Source organism: Bos mutus, chromosome 13 (assembly GCF_027580195.1).
Source record: "Bos mutus isolate GX-2022 chromosome 13, NWIPB_WYAK_1.1, whole genome shotgun sequence".
NCBI lineage: Eukaryota > Metazoa > Chordata > Mammalia > Artiodactyla > Bovidae > Bos > Bos mutus.
The window spans coordinates 48,479,590-48,485,654 of NC_091629.1; positions in this window are offsets into that span (position 1 = coordinate 48,479,590).

The following is a 6,065-nucleotide window of genomic DNA, read 5'->3' on the forward strand; positions in this document are numbered from 1 at the left end:
GAGTAAACCCAAGTCTCCTGCTTTGCAGCCAAATTCTTTACCAGCTGAGCCACAAGGGAAGCCCAAGAATACTGGAGTGGGTAGCCTTTCCCTTCTCCAGATCTTCCCAACCCAGGAATTGAACCGGGGTCTCCTGCATTGCAGGCGGATTCTTTACCAGCTGAGCTCTCAGGGAAGCTTTAGAAATAAAGTGCTCAGTAAACGTGATGTGCTCAAATCATCCCCAAATCATGTCCCAGCCACTCTAGTCTGTGGGAATATTGTCTTCTACGAAACTTATCCCTGGTGCCAAAAAGGTTGGGGACCACTGGTTTAGGGCACTGGCTCTAACGAGCTGTGTGACCTTGGCAAATTGTGTTACCTCTCTGAACCTCAGTTTCCTCATGTACAAAATGGGTATTATCTGAGAACTTACCACATAAAGTTGTTACAGGGACTAAAGCAAATATTACACACAAAGCACAAAACTCAGAGCCTTGAATATAGTAAGTGATCAATAATGTGTCGTCATTCTTAATATTGGAAAAAGGGCTTGGCTTTGGGGGTCTCATTCCATCTGTCTAGGCCAAGCTGCCTTCATTATTTGCCAGCATTACCAAACAGTCCGCTAACTGGTCTTTGTACTTCCAGTCCTGCTTCCCTACAGCCTATTCACACAGCAGCCATTAGTCAGACCATGTCACTTCCCCTACTCAAAACCTCCCAACAATTTTGATGATTCTTAGAATGAAATCCAAAATCCTCACCTAAGTCTCTAAGGCCCACATTATCAGGAAACTCGCATCTCTTTAAACTCCTCTACTCACTTCCTTTTGCTATCCCCATCTATTTCTCATGAAGTGATGGGACCGGATGTCCAACTAACATCCAAATCAAGAAACAGAAACATTCCGAGCCCCACAAAAGCCTGCTCGTTTCTCCTTTTCCACACCTCTGAGGGTAAATAGTATTCTGACTTTTAACTTCATAGATTAGGTTTATCAGGTATTAAATTTTATGTAAATGGAAGCATATAAAATGTGCTCTTTTGAGTCTGCCTTCTTTTTTTGCTCAATTTTGTGCTTTTGAGATTCTTCTATATTGTTGCAGGTAGTTGTAGTTGGTTCCATTTCATTGCTACATACAGTTCCTTATTTTAATTTGGCACAATTTATCCCTTCTACTGATGATGAGCGTTTCAGTTTTCACTGTAGGTCAACTTTTAATAGTACTACTCTGAACCTTCTTGCCTATGTATTTGAGTAAACACATGTATAATTTTTTGCTAGATTTATACCTAGGACTATGATTGCTCAGTCCAGGAGAAATATCAGTTACCTCAGATATGCAGATGACATCATCCTTATGGCAGAAAGTGAAGAGGAACTAAAGAGCCTCTTGATGAAAAAAATGAAAGTGGAGAGTGAAATAGCTGGCTTTAAAACTCAATGCTCAAAAATGAAGATCATGGCATCCAGTCCTATCACTTCATGGCAAATAGATGGAAAAACAATGGAAACAGTGACAGACTTTTCTTGGGCTCAAAATCACTGCAGATGGTGACTGCAGCCATGAAATTAAAAGATGCTTGCTCCTTGGAAGGAAAGCTATGACAGACCTAGACAGCATATTACAAAGCAGACATTACTTTGCTGACAAAGGTCTGTCTAGTCAAAGCTCTTGTTTTTCCAGTAGTCATATATGCATGTGATAGTTGGGCCATAAAGAAAGCTAACCACCAAAGAATTTATGCTTTTGAACTGTGGTGTTGGAGAAGACTCTTGAGAGTCCCTAGACCGTATGGGAGGTCAAACCAGTCAATCCTAAAGGAAATCAGTCCTGAAAATTCATTGGAAGGACTGATGCTGAAGCTGAAACGCCAATACTTTGGCCATCTGATGTGAAGAACTGACTCATTGGAAAAGACTCTGATGCTGGAAAGGATTGAAGGCAAGAGGAGAAGGGGACGACAGAGGATAAGATGGTTGGATGGCATCACCGACTCTATGGATGTGAGTTTGAGTAAACTCTGGGAGGTGGTGATAGACAGGGAAGCCTAGCATGCTGCAGTCCATGGGGTCGCAAAGAGTCAGACACGACTGAGTGACTGAACTGAAGTGAGCTGAACCAGGTCTTAGTTATAGCATGTGGGATCTAGTTTCCTGTGAGGTGAAAAGTCGCTCAGTCGTGTTCAACTTGACTCCATGGACTATACAGTCCATGGAATTCTCCAGGCGAGGATACTGGAGTGGGTAGCCTTTCCCTTCTCCAGGGGATCTTCCCAACCCAGGGATCAAACCGGGGTCTCCTGCATTGCAGGCGGATTCTTTACCAACTGAGCTATCAGGGAGGCCGCTAGTTCCCTGACCAGGGATCAAACCCAAGCCCTCTGCACTGGGAGCACAGAATCTTAGCTACTAAACCACCAGGAAGTCCCTTTATCAGGTATTTGGTTGCAAACATCTTTTTCATTTTGGGGTTGTCTTTTCACTCTTTTGATAAGTGTCCTTTGATGGGCAAAAAATTTTAAATTTTGATGGTTTAGTTTACCTACTTTTTTCTTCCGTTGTTTGTGCTTTTGTTTGTCATAGATCCAAAGTCATGAAGATTTACTTCAGTGTTTCTTTCTAAGAGTTTTATAGTTTTAGGTCTTACATTTAGCTCTTTGATACACTGTGAGTTATTTTATGTATATGATGTGAGTTAAGGGTCAAACTTCATTCTTTTGTCAGTCAATATTTAGTTGTATTAGCATAGTTTGTTGAAGAGCCTATTTTTTTTCCATTGAATGATCTCGGCATCCTTGTGAAAAGTCAAGATAGATTGATCATAGGTAGATGGATTTATTTCTGAACTCTCAATTCTATTCCATTGATGTATTCATCCTCCTGCCGGTAGCACAGTGTTTTGATTCCTGTAACTTTGTTGTATAGTAAGTTTTGAAGTCAGGAAGCTTCGTATCTTAACTAAGATATGAAGGAAATACCTAAAATACCCAACTTAAGAAGTAAATGGGTATATCCTGGAGTTATTTTAGGTTGGAGAGAATATCTTAAAAATTCTTTAAATTTCCAAGTTTATTTTTTCTTTATTTCATAGTCAGCTAAAGTTAGCTTCTCAGTATGAAGTAAATTTATGCTTTCTATTTTGAACTGTGATGTTGGAGAAGACTGTTGAGAGTCCCTTGGACTGCAAGGAGATCCAACCAGTCCATGCTAAAGGAGATCAGTCCTGGGTGTTCATTGGAAGGACTGATTTTGAAGCTGAAACTCCAATACTTTGGCCACTTGATGCGAAGAGCTGAGTCATTTGAAAAGACCCCGATGATGGGAAAGATTGAGGGCAGGAGGAGAAGGGGATGACAGAGGATGAGATGGTTGGATGGCATCACCGACTCCATGGACATGAGTTTGAGCAAGCTCCGGGAGTTGGTGATGGACAGGGAGGCCTGACATGCTGTAGTTCATGGGGTTGCAAAGAGTCGGACGTGACTGAGCGACTGAACTGAACTGATGGTAGATCAAGAGAGTAAAACCTGAATAAAGTAAAAATAATTAAGAAAATAACGTCCAGGCAAACCTTGTCTGTCTTCCTCATCAGTGTTCCCAGTGCGTCAGGCAGTGTATGGCACAGAGTAGACACTTAAGAAAATATTCATGAAATAAAATATGATATTTCATATACTGAGTGAGAAGCAGACTTTCCAAGATATCAGAATCTTGGTTTGATAAATAAGAATTGTTCCACTTGACAAATCTTTTATTCAAAGCTGTCCTATCATTATTTGTATATTTAAGAAATAAAATGACCCCAAGATGCCCATGTAACCCTCAAAACCTGCTGCATGGAGGTCCTGTAACATCAACGTAGGAGAGTTGGTATGACCACAGGTGTTACTCAAGCATTTAAAGATATCAGGACAAGGATAATCAAAACTTCATTGGAAACCACCCAAATATCCATCAATAGGAAACCAGTTAAAATGTTTAATGAACTATGATGAATCATTATAAATTATCAGGTAAATCTATATATCTTGATATTGACATGAAAAAATGTCCATGTTATATAGGTAAGTGAAAAAAAAACAAAGATGTTGTAGACACTCATGACTTACATAATCCCGTTTTTACTTTTAAAAACAGTGAGGGACTTCCCTGGTGGCCAGTGGTTAAGACTTCAAGCTCCCAATGCAGGGGGCCCAGTTTGATCTCTCATCAGGGAACTAAGACCCAATGCAGCCAAATAAATAAAACATTATTTAAAAAATAAATAAATAGAACGATGATGTATGTGATAGCTACAGAAAAAAAGTAGTTGGAGGAATATGTGAGATTTTTGGAGGAGTTGGAGGAATATGTGAGGAACAGTGAGATTATTGAAAAGTTGAGATTTTGAGGGCATGGATCATTTATATGCTTATGACATGTGTGATATTTGAATGACTGGTGTATCTGTAATCAGATAAAGTAATAAACTTTTTTTCAAAGAAGAGAGGGACATGATCTTTGGAGTCAAACAAACTGCTTTTATATCATGGATCTGCCAGCTATCAGCTGGGTGACCTTGGACAAGTTATTTCATGTCTCTGAACCACAATTTTCGTATACAATAAAATGGAGAAATTAGTTTCAGCCTCATAAGAATGTTGTGCTGACCTTAACAGTTTCATCACATACTTTCATTCTCTCAGTATATTCTAGAATAGAGGTTGACAAACTATTGTCCTTAGGCCAAATTGGACCCTGTTTTTCTAAAATAAAGTTTTATGGACTACAGACACAGCCAACTGTTTACCTATTATCTATGCCTGCTTTTGCACTGTAACAGCAAAGATGAGTAAATACTGTTAAGGACCAGATGGCTTGAAAGACTGAAATATTCATATCTGGCCCTTTGCAGAAAAAGTCTGCTGACTGATCCCTGCTCTAGGAAGAGTACACTGGTGCTCTTTCACCTCTTCACCATGGAATGTTTGCATTTACTGCTCTCTTTGTCTAAAATGACATTCCCACACCCCGCATCTAATACTTTCTGTCAATCTTGCTCATCTCATTATCTGGAGGAAGCTGATCCCACTCCAAAACAGAACGAAATTACCTTTCCTATTGTACTTCCTCATAGCTTTCCTCATAGACCGTATCATGATGGCAATTACCCTAATTATCTGGGTCCTTACTTATTTAACGTTTGACTTCCCCTATAGACTGAAAATCCACAAACAAAAAATTGTCTGTTTTGTTTTTTTCAATCCTGAATCTCCAGTGCTTAACAAAGTACCTGTAACATAATGGGTAGGTAACATTCATGCATGAATGATATAACCTGTAAAATGTATTTATTATCTGATATATACTGTGTAAAGTATGCTTTATAACAAACAGTTTACCTAGTAGATGTTCAAATGGTTAAGAGCATAGATTAGGAGTTCAATATCCTGAGACTGAATCCCAATTCTTCCATTTAATACAGGAGGAACATTCAACTAGTTCCTTAACTTCTTTTCACCATCTGTAAAATGGGAATAACATCAGTACCAACCTCATGAAGTCTGTAATGAAGATTTATAATGTAATTAATATTATCCACATAAAGCATTTAGCATACAGCCTGGTACACAGTAAGTGTTCAATAGAGTCTATCATTATAATTATTGTTATTAATTATTTTTATTAGTTTTAGTCTTGGATGCATGCTACGTGTTAAGTCAGTCGTGTCTCATTCTTTGTGACCCCACCAGGTTCCTCTGTCCATGGGATTCTCCAGGCAAGAAAACTGGAGTGGGTTGCCATGCCTTTATCCAGGGGATCTTCCTGACCCAGGGATTGAACTTATGTCTCTTAATTTCCTGCATTAGCAGGCGGGTTATTTTTTTATGATTAGCGCCACTTGGGAAGCAGTCTTGGATAGATGGCAGATATTGTTATGACCTCCACAAAGTTCATTCCAGCTTGCCCTGGAGTCAGGGCTATTGCGATAAGGTGAGCCAAGGTCTCCTCTCTCATTCCCCTCCCAGCACAATGAAACATAAATCAAGTCAGAGCCATGGTTAAGCAATATTCTTTCTTTAATTCCCTTTTGCAAAT